The sequence below is a fragment of the Ambystoma mexicanum genome, chromosome 7q, assembly GCF_040938575.1.
Source record: "Ambystoma mexicanum isolate Mex_15411 chromosome 7q, UKY_AmexF1_1, whole genome shotgun sequence".
NCBI classification, from domain to species: domain Eukaryota; kingdom Metazoa; phylum Chordata; class Amphibia; order Caudata; family Ambystomatidae; genus Ambystoma; species Ambystoma mexicanum.
This window is the reverse complement of record NC_090941.1, coordinates 729,783,796-729,806,526: the sequence shown is the minus strand read 5'-3', so window position 1 is coordinate 729,806,526 and position 22,731 is coordinate 729,783,796.

Here is a 22,731-nt window from a genome sequence, read left to right as displayed (position 1 = left end):
CGTTGGAAAGTGGGGAAATCTGTGTGTTATTTGACTCTTTTATAAGGGTCCAGAATTCGTTTGATTTTTTGATTGAAGTTTACACATCATCATCTCAGCGTCGTTTTGATATTGGATGATTTTGTGCTGTTTCAGCCAATTTTTGTAGATTTTCACTTCTTGGCGCCAAGCCATCCAGTCGTCCTCTATATTGGACTTCTTAGCTCTTCTTAACAGTCTACGGCCCAGTTTCCTTTTTTCAACCAGGGTCTTGTCGTAACTGTGGTGGCTAAGAGGATGATGTCTCGTTTTCTTTTGCCCTTTCACCCGGAATTCTAGTCGTAGTGGTAAATAGTTTGGTCTTTCGATCGTTGCTTCGTTTCCCTCCTGAGTGGCTTTGTTCGCCCAGGCCTGCCTGATTTTCTTGATGTTTTGTTCGTTCAAACGCAGGCGGGTCTGTTGTAAGTTAGTTTTGATTGTCGAATCGTAAGAGCTAGCTCTCCGGTTTGTGGTTGACCACGTACAGGAGAGTAAATTGTGATCACTGTTAACCGTTTTAGTCACCTTGAAGCCCGAGAGGTCTTGGATGAGGCCGTTTGTTATAAAGATGTAATCTAGCGTTGCTTTCGAGCCGTTTCGCTCCCACGTAGGGATGTTTAATTGTTTTGGGAACAAAGCAGTGACATTTTGAAGGTTTCTTAGTATGAGGACTTCCTTCAGGGCTTTTCCTCTTTTGATTGTGAGGTCAGGGCCACCCCGTTTCAGGGGGGGGCATTGTCGAACATTTGAGGCGGACGTGTATTTGGCGTTAAAATCGCCACAGATGATAAGCTCGATTTTCTCAAATTCTACATAAAGCTGATCAATCGTGATTCCAACGGAGGAGCAGAAGGATTTTATAGACATTCTCTGGGGGTTCCAATAGCAGTTTAGAATGGCCAGATGGTTCGGGCGCCCTTTAGTATTCTGTACCTCATGATCAGTTTTGCAGGTCATGGTGACCAGCATTTCGTAGGACTGTTTCCACGTTGTTGGTTCCCTGAAACCCACTCCGGTTTTAATTGCGGTTATCAAACCAGACGATGGTCTGCCAATGAGGCCTTTCACTGCCGGAGAGAATGTCACTGTGAAACCATCCAAGACTGGTTTATTAACCAGCCAGGTTTCTTGCAGGCATAATATTTCGTAGAGACCTAAGTCGACGTCGCCGGGTATTGTCAGGTGAGCGTGGCCTCTCGTATTCCAAGATGCCAAGGAGTAGCATTCATTTGTGGGTCGCTCAGGAGTTTCTTTGCCAAATGGTGCTTTCAGGCAAGCTGACCCTTGTCGTTGCTATTGGCCCTTCTTATTGGACCAGGTTCTTGTTAGCCACTGCCAGGGGCCTCTTGGTTGTCTTTCATTTCCCGTGGTCACTCGGGGTTTTTCTTGTTTAATTTTTGAGTCCTCTTGCTTTTCTCGTGCTCCGTCGCGAGTGTCCATGATGTGGTATTTGGCCTCGCTATTTTTTTTGCTCTCACTCCAGCTCTCGTCGGAATGAACCTTCCTAGTTTGGCGATGTCTGTAATTGGAGTCGTCTCTCGATCGTAGTTCGTTCGACCTGGTCCCTACCCAACCGGACCTCTGTGGTCGCTGGTATATTTCCTGTCGCTCCTGATAATTGCGCCATCGAGTTTTTTGGAATAAATCGTCCGTTTTGGATCTATAGTGGTACTGATGTTTCGAATTTACCACCTCTTTCTCTTCCGTGTCTTGGGAGCTCCGTCCCCTTTCTTGTTCCGTCAAACGGAAGCCCAATTGGGCAAATTCTTCGTAAACCGATTCGTCAAGATCCTTAATTGCAGTTGTTTTTAGATGTAGAAATGCTTTGGCCTTTTTATCCCTATGATAGGGTTCCACGAGCACGAGATCGTCTGATCTAATCTTTTTCAAGGTTTTCATTTTCTTTGTTATCTGGAGCACAGTCGGTCTGTTTAGAATTAGAGAGTTTTTATCCGCTTCCATTTGTTCAAGCTTGAACAACCGGGATCCTTCTTTAAGTTTTTTCCTGGTTGTGATGTCACTTTTAGACGTGCCATAATTCCTTAGACTTCTTTGGTTTATAGGCGAGGCTTCTGGACAGCGCGGGTTGGGGGGACTTCTTCTTGTACTGGAAACTGAGTTTTCGGGGTTTATGTCTTCAGAGGATGATTTAGGTGGTGGGCTCTTTTCCTCTGCCCGATGTGTTGCGAACTTCTTTCTTTGGACTTCTCCAATTTCCACCTTTCCTGTTGTGGGCCTGCCAATTTGCCTTTCCACGCGCTCTGTGAGACTCTTTTCACTTCCGCTCTCTTGAGGGCGCGGATTCGTTGGATTCTGGTGACCATCTTCTGAATAGGTGGAAATGTCCATGAGGTCCGTACAAGTTAGAAAGTCTTCTACTGTTCTTGGTGACCTCGTAAGATCGATTTCTTTTGACTGAGACATTTGGTCGGATCTATTTGCGGTTGTGTGCTTTTTGCCCTGTCTGGGTCCCCTCGCGGCTACTTCTGCCAACGTGCCAGAGGCCACCTGTCCAGTATGAACGGTGTTTTGTAAATGCGTCCTTTCAGCTTTGGGCAATTTTTCTCCTTCTGATTTTTCTTGTGCTAGTCGAAATAGGGTTGGTTCTCTTCCCTTTGAAGTTTGTACTGCCTCGTTCGTCCCCCCTGCAGGCGTTAAAGGGTCGGAGGACATGGAACTCTGCACAGTTGCGATGAACTCAATCTTTTTTTCGAGAGCTTCCAGTTTCTTCTCCCAGTGTGTTTTCTGATTGGACATCGTCGGTTTATCTTCCAGGGTCGTTTGACTTGTTTTAAAGGAGCTCATCTTGGGTTCCATAGTCTCGATCTTTTTCTCCAAAGCCTGGATAGTGGATTCCCATTGATTATTCTTATTTGGAGCTTTGTACGCTGAGCCATGAATGAGGCTTTCCACCTGGACTAATTTCTCCATCATATTCGATAGCAGTGCGGAGTTGTCCTGAACATTTTCTTTGATCGTTTCGTATAACTTACAAAATGGGGCCAAGACGATGGTCATAGCAGACATAATAGCAATCATTTCCGGTTTTTTATTGGGGGACTCGTTTTGTAGGGCCACAGCGATGTCGCTCAAACGTCTCTTTTTTGGCGACACTTGATTTCTTTCGGTTTTTCTCGATGAGGCTGACGAATTCATCCCTTGAGGGTCCCCTGTTGATCGTAAGTTTCTGTCAAAATTTGTCGACGTTTTCGGAGAGCCAAACTTCGTCTGCTGAGTTTCCTTATATGGTTTGAGCGAGTCTCTTTTTGTCGAGGGTGAGAAGGGGAGGCAGCTGGTCAGATGGGGCTTTGACCAGGCCAGCCGCTCTTCTGCCTCTGGATAGGGCTGTGTCGTTCGCTTTACCTCCCCTAGTTCTTGGGACCCTTTAACCCCCTCCTCTCTTATCTCATCTTCCAGCACCAGTATCTCGTCTATGGTAACTGGTACTCCTTTAGGATGTTTAGGGGTCTGAGATAAGGGGGCCTTTTCTCTTGGGATGCTCGTTACGTTTTGTGGCCCTGCTATTAAAGGTTCCATGGTCTTTGCTTTTTCTGTGGATATATCAGCTGTTGATGCGGGTGTATGTGCTTTTTCTTGCACAATGTCTTTACACGGCCCTTGGATATCTCTTATAGGTGTGTCTGTTTTCCTTTGTTTTTGCGCAGGCTGAGTGTCCACTGTTATTTCCAACATTTCGGCGTCTGATATTTCTGTGTCTAAACTTTGTTTTCTTTTGTATTGTTGGGTAAAGAAACTTTTTAGCGAGGCTGACAGCAGAGGGTTTGGAAGACATTTTGACGTCTGACCGCTCTGTCTGGTGCGTTCTCTTGATTTTTGTTCCGCCCTGTGGAATTTTATTTGTGGTCTCGGTTTTACCGTTTTATTTGGTCCCTGAGCTTTAGTTGGGGTATTAGTTTTATTTCTTTTTTTCCTCTTTACTCCATCTCTGTTTCTAAGTTGCTCCCCATCTGTTTCCTTGTTCGAGTCGTCCAGCTCACCCTCCGTTTGATTTTCACTCATCACGCCATCTTCGTCGGAGTCCGTCGCTTTGCCGGAATCTGGTACTGGTTTTGTGTTGATGTACTCTCTACAAGGCGAATGGAGCCTTATGTTACTTATGCCCATCACTTTCCTGTGTTCGGCCCGTTCATGTTCAAGGTCGTGCAGCGTGACTTGGACCTCAATTACTTTTGGGTCCTGTTTGTCATTAACAGTGAACAGTGCTGCTCCCTTCGCCATTACACCTTCTTTAATTGAGCAGTTTCTCTCCTCCTCTTGAATAGGTCGTGGTGGAGATAGCTCAATTATTTCAGTTAGATCCCTTGCCATAGTGAGATTTTCTGTTTTTTTTTATCTCCGTGATCCTATGTTGTTCGGAATATGCAATTTGGCCCCACTTTGCTGGATTTTACTATGGGTTTCTGTGTTAGCCGGATCAACCGGCTTTAAACTAATCACATCTTGCTCCTGTTCCAGGGCTGAATTATTGTCGGACCCAGTGTCAGCTTTGTGATTTAGGTCGAAAGGGAACTCGCATTCGACCATATGCGGCGGAGGACCCTTCTGTGGGTCCGAACTCGTTTTGCCACCCTTGAATGCAGGGGTAAGCAGGGGGGCCGGCTGTTCATTTTCTATCTCACGGTCCTCTAGTACGGTACGAACTTGCGGCACTTCGCCCACTTCTACCCTTGATGTGGAAGGTTGCGTCGTCAACTGAGAAGCCATCGCAAAGAGTGACGGAGGCACAGCATCCTGTGCTTTGCCTTGTAAATCAGGCACAGAGTTAATTTGTGTTCTATGTATGTTTCCCGAGCACGATGTAGAGGCTGGATCATGCGATGAGCCCTGGGTTAACAGCAGGAGGTCTAAGATGGAAGGGGTTTCTTTTGATCTTTGGGACGAATCCGATTTACTCCTCCTTTTACCCGGGCTCGCTTTCTTCCATTGTTTTGCCGTTGGTAGCGAATGCGGAACTTTCAAGGTACTAGTCACGGCTTGAACGGGACGAACCTCTGGTTCCATTTGGGATTGACTTCGGGTTTGCAGCGGTCTGGTGCAGATAATGCCCTCCCTCAGGCGCTCTCAGCGCAAACAGCGGAAACAGTGAGGTCAGATGCGTTGCCCTTTACTCCGCGTTCGGGCTTAACGCCGCAAGGGTGAATTGGCCCTCTGTTTATGGGCTGGCAGTGTCACGTGAGCAGTCACGTGACCGGCGCGATGCTCCGCCTCCTCCTGGAAGCAAAGCGTCCGGCGAGCGCGAGTTTTAGGGAAACTCCCAGCGCAGAATAGCGTGCAGCGGCACCAAATGTATCAGCTTGTGGTCGCCAAACAAGTCTTTCCACTTCTGAAGAGCGGTTCACGCCGCTCGGCTGCACTGGCCCTCTGTTTATGGGCTGGCAGTGTCACGTGAGCAGTCACGTGACCGGCGCGATGCTCCGCCTCCTCCTGGAAGCAAAGCCTCCGGCGAGCGCGAGTTTTAGGGAAACTCCCAGCGCAGAATAGCGTGCAGCGGCACCAAATGTATCAGCTTGTGGTCGCCAAACAAGTCTTTCCACTTCTGAAGAGCGGTTCACGCCGCTCGGCTGCACTGGCCCTCTGTTTATGGGCTGGCAGTGTCACGTGAGCAGTCACGTGACCGGCGCGATGCTCCGCCTCCTCCTGGAAGCAAAGCGTCCGGCGAGCGCAAGTTTTAGGGAAACTCCCAGCGCAGAATAGCATGCAGCGGCACCAAATGTATCAGCTTGTGGTCGCCAAACAAGTCTTTCCACTTCTGAAGAGCGGTTCACGCCGCTCGGCTGCACTGGCCCTCTGTTTATGGGCTGGCAGTGTCACGTGAGCAGTCACGTGACCGGCGCGATGCTCCGCCTCCTCCTGGAAGCAAAGCGTCCGGCGAGCGCAAGTTTTAGGGAAACTCCCAGCACAGAATAGCGTGCAGCGGCACCAAATGTATCAGCTTGTGGTCGCCAAACAAGTCTTTCCACAAGTCTTTCCACTTCTTATTTGGTATCCTAATCCCTGTATGACCTGGCACTTGCTCAGATCCTGGGGAAGTGATTTTATAAAATGGATGCTGATTCCCTATGGCCACGCTGCTTAAATGCGTTCACCTCAACATGTGAATGGTGTCAAAAGAGGCCAATAAATCTATCAGGATGAGAGCTGCTACACCAATGATGTACACCTAGTAGTGGGGGAGACAGGGCCAGCTCGAGCAGGGTTAAAGTCTAATGCCTGCCTCTGGCTTGGCAGAAATGTCTTTGTGACAGAGCCCAATTTAAGCTGAGTCAAGCATCACCTCATCCACTGTTACATTATCATAGCAGATTTAAGTGACACTGCCTCCCAGTGACAGTTAAAAGAACTGCATGCAATCCTCTACTTGCAAGAGTACTTTTTTTTATCTCTTACCAGAAATTGCAGTTTGGTGAAACATTAAAGATGCAAGAGGAGCATGTGTGGTCTGAAACATGCAAGAAATATTGGCTTACAAACATAACAAGTCTATGCAATCCAGGCCAAATACCTCCACTTAAATAGGTAATAAGCCAGCCGTGTATATATAGTGAATTAAACTACAGTATTTGCTCTAAAGATAATAAAAACATTGATCACTTATAATGTCCACACCACTAGCTGAAGTATTCCTTATGTTCATTATTGATCTGTCACCTATGAGCCATGTTTTTCCTCTAAAGGGAAAGGGAAATATATGATGTACTACACTGTTTGCAAGATGGTTTGCCTGAGGCATTTTCCTTTACTCTATAAAGAGCTTACCAGGACATGTTCATTTACTCTCCCTAGACTATGGGCAGTGGCCAAGTTGTGAATGAGGTGGTGGGAGGTCACACAGGTCAGGCAAGAAGGATGCTTGTCTAGACATTAGGCTTTCCACCTGCCAAACAGCGCTTTCGTTTTTTCATCAATCTCCCACCATCCAGGACATAAGGTGCTGACTGGTGCTCCCACTTGGGGGTGCTCTACAGCTAAGTGGATTAGCCTTAGATTGTGAGGTACCCATGATCATGTTTTTGGTCCTACCCATGATATATAGATTGGGAAAGGGTCAAGACACACTGCAGACAATAGTACATGGAGATTGTATATATAAATGGGCAATTATCCCATATACAGTGGTTGTGGTTGGTGGTCTGGGAGGAGCAGTGGTATGATGAGAAACAGGGCCACCCACGCTCAGAAGGTGAAGCTTCACGCAGATTCAAAGGAGAATGGCAATGGTGTTTTTGACCTACTATAATATAATGATACAGAACACACCTGCAAATATTATATTTGAAATGCCCTTGCTATTATACCTGCACTTTGAACAATCCCTCAGACATCAACCCTGATTGAAAAGCAATAACACCACATCTTCTTTTGTTACCACAGTCTTAATGATACCAAGTGCCTGGAGACAGATAATCTAGTATACCAATATAAAAAAATGAATTTGTTCCAAAGCCTTAACCTTGCATAATCTCTCTCCCTCCCAGCCTTCCCAAGTTTTGTTCTGTTAATGCATAACCCTAGTATACTGCCGCTATGGGGCCATTGCTGGTATCATTGCTGTGGTTTCAGAATCATATACATGATATCTTCCCTTTTATGCTGTTTCAGACACAGGACAATGGGGATAGGGATCGCTCTGAATGTTTGGAAGTCTGTGTTAAACTCTTGCATTGCAAGTATGGGTTCCGGGGCCTTGCTGCCATGGATCATTAGTAGGTCAACACAAATTAGCGGGCATGGGCCACGGTGTATACTGCAATGCCTGCCTGGGTGTGTGGCTGGCCTCTTCAATCTTCTTCTCCCTCTGCTCTCTTGTTGTGCTTGTTGGGGTCATAATTCCAAGATGGAATAGAGGGTGCAGGGCTGCACCAGCACAGACACCAATGATTACAGCCTCAACTTTTCCTGACCATTTTTAGTGATTGGTGGCAGCTACGTATGTAGGGTGACTCTGCGCTCGGCTGGTGAGTCTATAGACAAGGATAGTGAAAAGTGTTCCGAAAGGTTATAGCTCACTTGCAGGATGAAAATTGGCTGTTCTTCATCTTCACCGAAACAGGATACATACACATCATAACACAGACACCCTTCTTTTTTTACTTTTTTATTTAAAATAAATCTTTCACAACCATTAAAATATTCAATACAATAAATGATATATGAAAGGAAAACTAGAAGAAAAAATAGAAAAGACCTCTAATAACAATTATATATGTCTTATACATCTTAAAATTTACAATTCAGGAATAGTCTCTCCTCTGGTCTCTATCATTGCAAAGATCTCCTGAAGAAATCTAGACAATGCTAAAATCATTGAAACATTTTCTCCCCACATGAGGCAGGACCAAAACATATCCCCCACAAAATCAGATCCCACTGGAGTCGTATCCTTGAACAAAAAAATGCCCTGTGGTTGGTTTGCACTGGACAAGCGGTAACCAAGTGTTTTAGTGTTTCTAACATGTCCACAACTCCACATAAGTGACACGACAGTCGTGCCTCAGTTGTTTATGGGCTTTCCATGATCCTATGCATTCCAACATGGGCCTCTGGTTTAGGTGAAAGCAAAGGTACATAGTCCACATTTTATTGCAAGGGAAAGGTTGTAAGTACCTAGGCAATTCATCCTTTTTAAAAGGGAATTTTGCCTACTCTCCATAAGATCTATAGGTACTCAATTGATCCACAGTTTCTGACCTGTCCTGTCTAAATAATGTCTGCTTGGTACTAACAGAGAGTAGCACCAATTCTTCATCACCAGATTTAATACAGTCTAGGAGAGTTGTTATTTTGATCTTGAAGGCGTAATTGGTTGCAACAGATCCATCCCCCATGATTTTCCTCAGTTCAAACTGCGGGGAAATTATCTTTACATAGCAAGACAGCTGTCGCCACAAAAATCTTGCCTGCAAAGAAATTAGCCCCACATGGTGTCTGAGAATGGAGTTTGGAACAGCCGAGGATAGAACCAAAGTTTGCTTCCATATCTGGCACAGTATCATGTTCAGAAAAAGACCCAGGTCCATAATGGACATTTCCAACCCATACAACAGGATTGGTTCGATCTTGGGCATGTAAAATTGTATTAATGGTAGAATAGTAAATTTGCAAAGCTGGCCATGAAGCCTCTTCAACATGGAAACTGAAGGCCGACCCTTATCTCTCAGAGATTGTTTCCATGCAGCCATTGAATTGCCATTTGTCAGATTGTATCCCAGGTATCTCATAGAAGACATTCTATCAATCTTTTGTTTGCTGATTTCCCAGTTCATGGTCCTGGACATTTTCCTAGTAGAAAAAAATTAAAATTTTCGTTTTTTCTCCATTGACCAGTGGGTTGTTAGAACAAGCATAATGAAAAAAAGGGTGAGCCTTCACTGAAGAACAATGGCTGTTTTATCAAAGAAGATCAGGTCATCAGCAAAGGCATGGAAGTTTAAGTTCAAGTTACCCAGTTTTGCTGGAAAAATGTTTCTGTTTTCCCAGAGAAGGTTGATGTCACTGACAAACACACTAAAAGGAGCAAGGGCCAAAACACATACCTGTTTGAGTCCCACCGATGTAGAGATGGATTTAGACAGCAAACCCTTCCCGGGACAGCCTCACCGTCATGGTCGTAGGATAATGCATTAGCTTTATCAGCTGAACTAGTTTAGGAGGCACCTGGAGGTCCAGTAACCTATTCCATAGGGTAGATCTCTCAACACAATCAAAGGCACTGATGAAATCAATGGATGCCACATATATAGATTCATTTGAACCCTTCCATTACGATGCTTACAATTGTGCCAAAATGGTTGCATTCAATGCCGTCCCTTGTGGCGTCTAAAGCCCACTTGGAACAGAGAGATGGCACTTGATTTAGAGAAAATGATGTTAAGAACTCTTTAGTGAACAAAGGATTTTACTTGCAGCATCCAATAAAGCTGCAGGCCTATCATTTTCTGGTTTACTGTGATCTCCTTTCTTATATGTTGGGATATGTATGGACTCCCTCCATGTAGGTGTAATAAGAGTCCTATATATCTTGGTTAATAGAGTCTTCAAAAGAGGAAGCCAAAGGTCAGGAGCACTATTGATAGTAACAGGGGTAGGCCATCCGGCCCAGGAGCCATTCAGGCCTTAGCTCTTGATATTGCCCAAAGAATGTCTTCCTCTTCCCAGGCACAATCCCCTTGAACTATGCCCCCCATTGCGGCTTGATCTTTAGGAGTAAGCCCCACTGGATAGGAATATTTATTTGTAAAATACTCCAGCCAGGTCTCTTCTGGAACAGAAAATGCCATTTGGGGCCTCAAGTTACCCAGTTTATTGTTGATCTTGGCCCAGAGCCCACTGTGTCCTTACCCATTAAACGCTTCAAGATGAACTGATTTTCCTTTGTGTGCAAACATTGACATAATTTTTATGAACCTGTAGGATGGTTCCTTTGCGAGTCACATAATCTGAAAAGGAGAGACCCTGTATTACTAAATCGTGTAGTCTAGCTCTTTTCGTTGATTTCTACTTTGCTACACATATGTCAAAAGTGTACTTATGGGGGTTCTTTGGTAACATCCTACCCTTATTGGATTGCTTATTTAGGTATTGGCGAATTGCCAGGGGAAAGCTCTGTAACGACAAGAGGGGAACAGTCCTACTGTTAGTGTATAATTCAAAATGGTAGTCAGCATTAGACTGTTACATTTCCGACAAATGCAGTCGTTCCTTCTAACCATTCGCCCCCTTCTGTCAGGAGTCACCATAGCTGCTGCTAGATTCAAGTACCGAAAAACCTGATTCAATATTAATTCAAAGGGTAAAATGATGTGATCCCCCACTGCTGGATCATATATCTGTAAAGGCACACACGATTTCATTAGATCGTCTGAAGCGTGTGCATGGTCAATCAATGACTGGCCATCCCTCCTATGCCACGTATAGGGGTTTAAATTCTCCATGAGATAAATATTTGAAAGAGGGATGACCGAGTGCTTGTTTAACTTGGCACCCTCCATGAAGCTTGAATGAAAGTCCCCACCTACTATAATGGACTGAGGGAGACACTGTTCCAACCAGGCAGCCATGGGAATACCTAAGGCAGTTTGTAAACTAGCAATAGAGGATGAAGATGGATTCCAAAAGATATTAGCTAAAAGAATTTTGATGTTATCTGGTTCAATAACCAAACCTATTGCCAATAGGCTGTCATGAGATGTATGAATGAGGCGTGCCCTGATCCCAAGGTTTAAATCCAAGCCAAAGGCCAGGCACCCACTAGGACATTGTATCCCTCTAGATCAGGGGTTCACAACTGATTTTGACAAAGGGACGAAAGTACCTTACATGATGGCTATAGTGGGCCGAAAAGTAAATGTGGGTGGGGCGGTAGGCACGGCATGGCGTGGCAGGATGCTTTTTCAACCCCCAATTTTTATTAAACACATGGAAAAAGAATACGATTTTGAGGTGTAATGATTTTTATTTGTATTTCAAACTTACATTTTGTACTGTATTTAGTTATTGCGTATAGTCTGTTTAATGAAATTATATATATTTTATTGACCCTTGATTGGACATTCCGTTCTTTTGGACTGCTATACTTTGCTGTTTGGGTTACCCAAGAGGAGTATGGACTTTGTTGAGTCAGGTTTCCACAAAAAGCAAAGGATGTACATCTCCTAACTGTGCCTGTTTTAGCTTTATTATTGGGTTCCCTGTTGAAATGCGACACTATGCTCCATGGCCCCCACACCCCAACCAAACACTATGCCCCATGGCTCCCACCCCTCAATCAAACCCTATGCCCCATTGTTCCTACCCCTGAACCAAACACTATGCCACATGGCTCCCACTCCCCAACCAAACACTATGCCCCATGGCCCCCACCCCAACCAAACACTATGCCCCATGGCCCCCAACCCCAACCAAACCCTATGCCCCATGGCCCTCACCCCCAACCAAACACTAAGCCCCATGGCCCCCAACCCCCAACCAAACACTATGCCCCATGCCCCCCCACCCTTCAACCAAACAGTATGCCCCATGGGCCACACCCCTCAACCGAACACTATGCCACATGGCCCCCATCCCCAAAAAAAACCTATGCCCCATGGCCCCCACTCCCCAACCAAACCCTATGCCCCTGGCCCCCACCCCCAACCAAACCCTATGCCCCATGATTCCTACCCCTCAACCAAACACTATGCCCCATGGCCCCCACTCCCCAACCAAACACTATGCCCCATTGCCCCAACCCCAACCAAACACTAAGCCCCATGGCCCCAACCCCCAAACCAAACACTATGCCCCATGGCCCCCATACCCCAAACAAACACTATGCCCCATGGCCCCCACCCCCAACCAAACACTATGCCCCATAGCCCCTACTCCCCAACCAAACACTATGCCCATGGCCCCCACACCCCAACCAAACACTATGCCCCATGGCCCCCACCCCCCAACCAAACCCTATCCCTATGGCTCCCACCCCCCAACCAAACACTATGCCAAATGGCCCCCACTCCCCAACCAAACACTATGCCCCATGGCACCTACCCCCAACCAAACACTATGCCACATGGCCCCTACCCCCAACCAAACACTATGCCCCATGGCTCCCACCCCTCAACCAAACACTATGCCCCATGGCCCCACCCCCAACCAAACACTATGGCCATGCCACCAAGCATGTACCATGCACCCATAAAGACCCGAACCCCCACCCTGCATCTCAACATACACTGCACTTTCACAGAAAAACAAACACTCAGGCAGACCCGACACCCCCCCACCCCTGCATCTCAACATGCACTGCACTTTCACAGAAAAACAAACTCAGGCAGACCCGACCCCCCCCCCCCACCCCAGCATCACAAATACATTGCACTATCACTCAAAAACAAACACTCAGGCAGACCCAACACCCCCCCCCACATCTCAACATACACTGCACTTTCACAAAAAAACAAACACTCAGGTAGACCCGACACCCTCCCCAACCCCACATCACAACATACATTGCACTTTCACACAAAAACAAACATTCAGGCAGACTCGACACCCTCCCTACCCACGCATCACAACATACACACAATGTACCCCTCCCCCCCAACCGCCCACAAATATGTACTTACCGGACATGCTGGAAGTCAGGTTAGCCGGAATCTCTGGTACTACGGCTGTCATGGTAAGGCTGAAATGCCTTCCGGCATCAAGCCTTTCTGACCACGCCAGCCGTAGTGCTGTCCCTCCATTGGTGCAGCACACATGCACTACGTGACTCATAGGAGCTATGTGGTGCGTGTGCTCTGAGCTTATGAGGGCCAGTGTTTTGTCCAGCCCGGAAGACCAACAAAGACTTTTCCTAATGGAGGGCTGGACAAAACAGCATGGCGGGCCACAAGTGGCCCGCAGGCCGTAAATTGTGCACCCATGCTCTAGATCAAACTGCTGAAGTGCCATGATTTCCTGAATTATAAAAATATTCTTATCTTTAAAAAAATCTGAAGTAGATAACATTTTTGCCAGGTTTGCCTGAACCCACACATTCCAAGAGGAAACTGAAAAGTAACTAGGGTCAGGGCAAGGAATTAGCCTCTTCCATAATTGTAAACAATTTAATGCCCCCCGCATCGTTGTTACTGAACTGGCACAGTATGACTCTGCGGGTGGGTGCCATCCTGCCCGCCAGGGTCAGACCTGGCAGGCCGAACGGCACCCACCCGCAGAGTATCACGGAAGCACCGGCACCGTTATTAATGGTGCCGGTGCTTCTGTGGTCCGCATTCCCATTGAGTGCTGTAGGACTCAATGGGAATGAGGATTAACAATTTACCGGTGCCTGACTTCCCGTAACGCTGGGGTTGTAACACCCTGGTGTTACTGGCAAGCCATGCATAGGTAAATATTAAGTCTGGCGGCAACCCGCCGGTTGCACCGGCAGGGCTACCACCGGACTTGTAATGAGGCACCGTGTCTCCTAATTTGTATTAATCTCAGTGCTGTTGTCTGATGAAAAGTTTTCAAATATGTCACTGGTTTATCTGCTGGGATCCTGAAATGATGATTGAAACCTGATCATTTGTTCTAACTGTTAATGCACATTGGGAGGACAAGGAGTCCATTGATGTAGACGAGTCAAACACTTTTTTCAATTCCTCCATTAACATTCTCCCTGGCTGCTGGGCTGCTGAGACTACATTTGTAGTTGACAGTAAGTTGATAGCCAGATTCTTGGTTGCTGCACTTTAAGCTGGGACAAATTACAAGGGAAATGTACAGGATCACAAACTGCATCTTCAGTTGGCATCAAGTATGCAGTAAATCTTGTCTCGTTGTTGTCGGTCAAGACACAAACTTCTGAAGCTAGCTTGACCACCTCCACTTCTGATCCAGCTAAGGAGGTTGGTGCAGTTGTAATTGCTTCTGTCGCCTGTGTATTCAGCTCAATAATGTCACACTCAACACGTAAGGACCACAAAAACTTCTGGGATAATTTGCATTTGTTCAAGTTAAAGGCTGGAAAGTTTTTCCCACAGCCCTGGAGAGGAATTGAATTATCAATTACAGTGACGGTGTCCTCCACTTGCGACTCAAACAACATTGGAGATAGACTTAATCAAGTTTGATAATCAAGCAAAGGTGTCAGTCTGTTAGGAATTTGGCTCAGTCGTGCAGCAATCATGATTGTTCTCACAGCATTATGAGCATTGTGAGCATTGGAGACAAGAGACCGTTCCATGTCCTCCTGTGGCCGTGTAGGCTGTGTTGCCGCCTGTGACCCACATCCTCTTGCCAGAAGATCCAACACTTTATGTGTTTTATGCTCCACCATGGACATTTTCCCTGCATAATCTTGCACCAAATCCTTGATGTTATCATGCAGGCCTAACAAGGATTCTAGCACTAAGTGAAGAGGTGGTATGGAAGCCGGCCCCAAGGAATCCACGTTGGGCAGGATATTTGATGATCTTCTGGATTGTATATTCTTTGAGGTGAACTAGTACATGGGTGCAATATCTTCCACTAGTGTAAACCCCCACACATAAGGTATTGACCCCTCCTACTCAGTGGGAATATAATATTCTCAAATCTCAAAAAAGGAAAGGGTATACATTAAATAACACAATTTTCACATATACCACCAGAAATAGAGTGGGTACCTCAGCACACCAACCTCTGAAAAAGCATTTTACGGTGTATGTCTAAAACTATCTTTCATATCAAGTTTAATTATTAATATATTCAAAGCAACAATATCATGACTCAATTCTAAAAAACATAAAAACATATGCACATGTTACAATACAATATACAAAACACATAAAAATGTTTCACTAAAAGAACCGATACACAATTATTTGCACAGGAGAGAAACATGACACAAAAAATTGTTGTTCATAAACATGAATCCCATCGTAGCCCGACTTATATAAGTTTCTGTCCTAGATGTATTCAATGACCGGAGATTCCTCAGGGGCAGTCATGTAACTTGTGCTTAACACGGGATGATTCTTTTCCACTTCTGATTCTAATTCTTTACTTCAAATTGCAAAACGGTACTCCAATATCTGTAGGTACACAAATATACAAATGCATCTAACTATGCAGGCGTCAAAGGTTTGAAAAAACTTCACCTCGCCAAAACCCTCAATACCAAAACAGGGTAAGACAGATAGGAAAAAATAAATAATCTCTACCTGTGTCAAGTAGCAAAAGGATATAAATGTCTTAAACCGTATTACAATTGTAATTCTTGGGTGGATGCACACAGGTCATTGCATTAGGTCCATCTGTGCAAAAAACAAAACAAACAAACACATGGACACCATGAGGACAGACAAATGCCACCTTATTAGTCCACACCTGACATAAATCAACTAAAATAGGTATCACCAAGATAAGCCATAATTAAAAATAAAATACTCAAAAAGAGCCGTTACCTCACCAACAATGTATCATTATTCGTCTGTAAATGCAGGGCGGGCAACAAAACTTCCAAAGTCCAGTGATTTACCAAACGTTCACCAGCCTGCGTGTTGTCTAGCCCCAATGTATTGGGACACGCTTTTATGTTGTTTTCAACACCTGCTATAGCCAGAATGACAGAACTGATTATCGGGCGCTTTAAAATAATGCACCACTGCTACCAAACGTATCTAGCCACTGACATTATCCTTTCATGCAGTGCGTACCTTACCTTGATTTAATCTCAGAACCCGTACCGAAATGAGCACTCGACAGCCATTTGACTCCAAAAACGCAGCGCAATCGCAGTAAAACGCCGGATGTAATCAGCGTCAATCACGTGATGTCATCATCATCTTAAAGGCCTTCAGTTGCCACGTGACTGATCAGCCTACTCAAATAAATGAGATGTGTAACAGCACACCTGAAATCTACTGTAGCACAATGCAGAAAACCTCCAAGTCACACACACCATATCCAAAGCCAAATAAAAATCAAATAAAAAAGCCACAAATGCTTATATAACACAACGGCACACAGCCAGAATATGCCCTGGGGTACAAAAAAATCGTAACCCCACCAATCTCAAGGGAATATATATATATATATACTCGATAGTTTCATAAGACTGCAACCCATCATTGGACAAGCAAATGTCACTGATATCTTTCTTCTCAGAAAAATATCTATATGCATGTATATGCATTTCCTAAGAATTACAGCATTACAGCACAATATTGCCAAACATATATATATTGTACTCACAGCAGGAAGTGTACCAACTCAGCTACCCAAAGAAAGTTTATTTGACATTGTGCCATTCAATACTTTCATTGAGGCCTAAAAGATGACTCTTCGTCAAAAAGATAAGTTTCTGTTCCAGATTGAGTAATTTAGTATTAATCAATTCCTGGCATTTTCCTTTGACTTTTTTTAGAATGCACCATTCAAAATCGTTCTCACCATGCCCCAAATCTCTGAAATGCGCTACCAAGGGAGCTTTGTCAGTATTATTCCTCAGGCAGCTCCTATGTTTGATCATGCAGGTTTTACACATCCTGCTGGCCTTTCCAGTATATATACAAGCGCATGGACATTTAATCATGTAAATCACATTTGTTGTGTTACAATTAGTATGTTCTTTCAAAATCCAATCATGGTTCAATCCCAAGTTCACCACAGACACTTTTTGTGTTAAAGGGCACATAACACAGTTACCACACGGATGGTGGCCCACAACTTGGGGTAACCCCCATAAGGTGCTTTGTGTACAACTCAGAACCTCTGTTCGCTGAACATCATTTTTCATCACCAAGTTTCTAATGTTGGTACTCTTCTTAAATGCTACAAGAGGTGGAGGAGTATGCATGAATTTTCTCCAGTTCTTACAGATTATCCCCTTCACTTTGTAGGATAGATTGCTAAAGGTATTAACCAGCACTAGTGGAGGGTTCTGTGTGTCTTTACTCTTTTTCTCAAAGAGAGACTCCCGATTGTTGTTACAAGCTCGCTTTGCGGCTTGTTTCACCACCCTCACAGGATATTCTCAATTGCTCAATTTTTTTATCAAGACGTTAGCTCCTTCCTCATAGTTCTCTTTAGTGCTGCTATTACGTTTTATCCGCAAAAACTGCCCAAACGGTAAGTTATCTCGGACATGTTTTGCATGGTGGCTTTTGTAATGGAGGAGAGCATTTTTATCAGTGTCCTTCACATAGGGTGTTACCCACAATTTCTGGTCATTATGATAGATAGTGAGATCCGAATAGTTCACCTCCAGCACACTGAAAATAGCCGTGAATTTCAGATATATATTCTGTGTGTTCAACCAAGTCAAGAAATGTTTTGCCTCTTCTAACGACCCATGCCACACCATGAAAACATCGTTGATATACCTCAACCATTTAGTTATCTTGCTTCTAAAGGGATTCAAATCAGAATAGACTACAGTACATGGTGCACCAAGATCTATATCTGTCGGCACATCGAGCTGTATAAAAGCCCCCTCTTGTGCATTGATATGAGCCTCGTTCCTCAGGCCAGGTAGAACTGTGATAACAGGAGTATCTGTGCTGCTTATTATATCACCCATGTGCCTACAAAGATGTAACAAAGATTCATCTAAAACAATGGACTCATTCTGCCGCATGGAAAAGTCCTCACCGGTAAACTCACCGTCATTAGTAACTTTAGTGGAATACAAAGACAACCTTCTAAATACCACTATACATCTGAAAAGCTGAGAGTAGAACTGGTGTTAAAATGTGTGTGGCAGAAGCAGAAAGGTGTTCAAACTTTAGCTCTGTCAGGCATTGATACAGCATTCCAGGATCTAGGATCTATTCCTTGTGGACACTGTAAATGTGTCGTTGCCTATGGATGAGCCACTGCAAGGGGATGATGGGAATAATGCCTCTGCCATATTTTCAGGTAAATATGTAAAGAAGGAGGAAAGGAAGAATATGCTTGACTAGAGGCCCCATTACAGACATTTTGCAACAGAACAAGTGCAATGTTGAACCTTATTAGCACTAGAGCAAAGGTTGCTACTGTGCGAAAATACTATTTTTCTCTGTCTTTTCTCACCAGGGCAAACTTTGTCCTTGGGCTAAGGTAGTGCTAATGCCATTCTGTGTTAGCACTCAGGCACCCTGATACAAAAATGTATTGAAAAAATAGGTTTTGCACCACAGCAATCTTTGCGCTAGTGCTCATAAGGTTCAATATCGCACTAGCCGTGGTGCAACATTTGTGTAATGAGACCCCTGGTCGAGAATATTCTTCAGGTTCCCCTTCTTTACGGGTTTGCCGGAACATTTGTCAGTGGAAGCATTGCCTTAGTGCTTATACCATGCAGAAATGCGTTTGCACTGGTGCACCCTTCCTGTAATGAGGCCTCCAATGTTTTATCACCTGGATTTTTTCATTCCTTTCCTTGCAATGGAAAATACAACTATTAGACAATTTAAAGAAGCTCCAGGTACAGTGTTTCCATTCTCAAGGATATTGAGCATTTACTAATGAATGTGTAGAACGATACAGAGAAGTCCTCTTTTCCTCCATATTTGTATGAACTATTTTTTGGAAGATTTTCATGACAAACACCCTGAGAATGTCAACCGTGATCCTCAGTTTGGAGACTACATTGGAAAGGCCAATGTTTAGCCAGAGGTGCATATTCCAGCTGACACTGTGGGTCAGGAGATGGCAAATACCTTAAAAAGAATCATTCCGTGATCATTCTCTTTATGTGTGCTGCCTTCTACATGCATTCAAGTGGAAGACTCAGGCTTTCTCTAATGCACGGTACGACATATTTGATTAACATGCATGGGACTATTTTGATGTGATTTCCCGACTGTTTTCATGCATGCTTTTTATAGAATTTAGGCTGAGATTACAGAGGCGTTGCTAACGGGGACTGGGGGGGGGGGCTGTGACCCTGGGTCTTTTGGTTGTGGCCCCGGATAGAAGCTCAGGGGCTACCACCAAAAGGCTATAGCTAGTCCAGAGTCCCGCCAATCCCAACATTAGCTTTGCACCTGATCTTTTTCCGACCTAAGAACCCTAAAAGTGTCAAAATGTACATGTAACTGGACTGATTGCCTACTTGTCCTATATGTAAAAATGGTGAGGAGACAATAATGCACTCCGTGTTGTTCTTTCCTGTGTTTTTTGGAGCCAAATTCCTCCACTGAGCATGGCTATCAAGAAAATGCCTGTTGGGTAAACTTGCTAAATTTGCACTGGAATAATTATTGGGGTTTTAGATCTTAGCCATGTTTTAACGATTTGATTGATTAGTTTAAATGATGTTATATTATATATTCAGGAATATCATAATGTTGCGCCAAAAAATTAAAGTCGAATAAAGCATACTTGAACTGAATTGAGCAAACTCTATACGCAACTTACCAGAAGGGTTCTGACATAACAGCTTTACGGGAAATAATAATGAGAGAGTTCCAGCACCTGTTGGCCACGAGTTATTCCATTTGTAGAGGAGCTGCATCTGGAGAAAGACCAATGGTAGCTGCCAACGAGAGAGCTCTGTCAGAGAAATTGGAAGGTTGAAGCACCCTGTAAGTTGTCTCTGGGTACATTTCCTTTCCTATGTATATATCTGTACTGTCCTCAGTTAGAGTCCTTCCTTGAGCAATCCTTTAAGGACCCAAACATCCATTGTCATACACATCCAAGGGACCAGCCCAAGGTTTGTCTGGTTGTACACCATATTGCGGAAGAGCCAGGAATGTGTCAGACCTCTTCCAACCCCACCCCGGCCACCGACCTGAAGTTGGCAAGAAAAGCTAGCTGGGAGAAGGATTCGGCTGTTCACAGATTCATGGCAGGATATGCAGGATTTGTAGCTGCAAGAAATGGCATTTCAGGGCCTACATTAAGTGTGGAATACAATGATTGCTCTGCTTCCTCACTACACGATGGTGAAGCAAAAAGCATTGACTGGATGCATCCAGCCCCTGCTGTAGGAGCAAGCGTTCTCAGGTGTCTTGATAGAAAAATGGAGGACAGTCACTTTTCTCAATTATTTTTCTAGTTTGAAAGACTTCAATGGATTTTCATCCAGCACTAGATTTGTGACGGCTAACTTCTCAAACCAAATATCATCCTTTTCCAGGAGGTGGCCCCTCACCACGTAATACTGCTGATTCAGCCATGGGACAGCTTATAACAGTTTGCCCCGAAGATGTGTTCATGCAGGTTCCAATTCTGGAGAGTCATCCGAAGCTTTAGAATTTCTGATTCGAATCAGCGATGGTCCCCCCCACAACTCCCCCCGCCCCGTGTTTCCTTTGGCCCTATCTTCAGCTGCCCTAATATTCTCATGGTCTTGACACCTTTCATGGGTCCATTATCACAATGGGGGGGGGGAATTCCTGCATACCCTTACCTTGAAGACTGGTTGAGGAGGGTTCTGCTATAGTGCGCAGTACAAATGTCCTTTAACATTAACATTAACCCGTACCACTCTAGTATGCAACTTACATCAAGCACACAGTTTCAAAATACATTTTCAGAAGGCTTCTCTACCCCTGCCTCGGGAATGGCAGTTTATTGGGATCAAGGTTTATATAGACCTGGGGAATTATCTCTTTCCAGTCACACAGCCTCAATTTAGATACCTCTTCAGTCATAAAGTGGTAGCTGACTCAATGACACATGAAAGCATTAAGCCAACTCATCCTTGGCCCAGACTTCCCCTTTGTACATTTCTTTGCCTTGTCAGCCTTCATTGGTCTGGGGACTCAAGGGAGCATGAAGAGAATGTTTGGCCAGAGGGATCCTCTGAAGCAGGGCCTAAAGGGAGCAGACCCATCCTTGGCAACGCGGGCGGTCATTATGGTGGGGGCCTTCTGTTGTGTTGGGGTGAAACTCTGGATGGCAGAACAAAGCGACATTCCACCATTGAAGCAGCTCAATCGTTCCACTTTAGGGACCGGATGGCAGCCTTCAAGGCTTACATGATATTATCAGAAGATGTCAACATTCACTGGAAATGCATCATATACTATCAGACCCAAAGATAACTCAACCTTATACTAACACTATTTCAGCACACTGTTTCAACAGAGCCTAGAATGCAGAAATACTCATCTTCTATTATTAAAAATAAATAAATTACTGATGGCATTACAAAAACAATGTATGCACTTAAAGAGAAGAGGGGTCTTAATGTTCACCCCTCGATTACTCCTAGTCTGTCAACATCTTGGTGTCTTGAGGATATGAACCTTCCTAAAGGGCAGTCATATGCCATTCTCAAAAACCCTGGGGGGAATGGAAAAATCTCAATGACAAACCGCTGTCCACAACATTGCAGGTTACACGCTAAACCATACCCTAACTGGCATTTTTCCTCACCCCTGGGCTTTTCCAGAATAGCTGCCATTTAGGCCCACCCATATCCTGTTTGACAAGCAGGAACCAGAACCATGAAGAATATATTGTTTTGTATTGATTTTGTGTGGTTTTTAGTAATTTCTGGTAAACAGAAATAGTTTTGAAGAGAAAATAATTGAAACATATATGTTGATTTTAAAAACATTGATTTATGTTCTTATTTTGATGTTTTATAATGTAAAAAATGGTCGAATCCGACTACAAAAATGCAAAATAGTGTTTCTGTTGCCGAAATGCAAATTGGAGGCGAAGGTGCCAAGGAGAACTAGAAAAGGGAGCTCAAAAGAATAAAAAAAACATAGATTGTAGGTGCAAAAAATGAGCCCATGGGATTAAATACGAATGGTAGGCAGGTAAAGAAACACACAGCAAAGCCCATCCAAGAAGCAACAAATTTCCATTGAAATATTCACATACAAACCAATGAGCGTGCTGTTGCCTTCCCATGGCCCACCAAATGCAATGGTGTGTGCAACATTTATTTTCTCTGGTGCAATTAACCACCGATGTAATGCTCGTGAATGCAAAATTACATACCAGCAAATAGTCAGCATTTGTTACGGTTGCACTTGCGTCATTGTTTCTCTGCACATGGTCAGAGTAGGAGGGAGGGAAGGTTCTGACTGTTCACGTGCATTGAATGTAGTCAGTAGTGGACCGTGTGCTAAACCCAGGCGTCTTTTTTTAATTGGAAAAAGGTGAGGTCTCAGAACACATCATTGGGTTGAAGCAAAATGTCTCCATTGCAGAAACTTGCTCCAGATCTCTTGTTACAGGCTCATGTTTTTACAGCAGGACGCAATCGATGCTGCGAGTTATACTATGCAAACA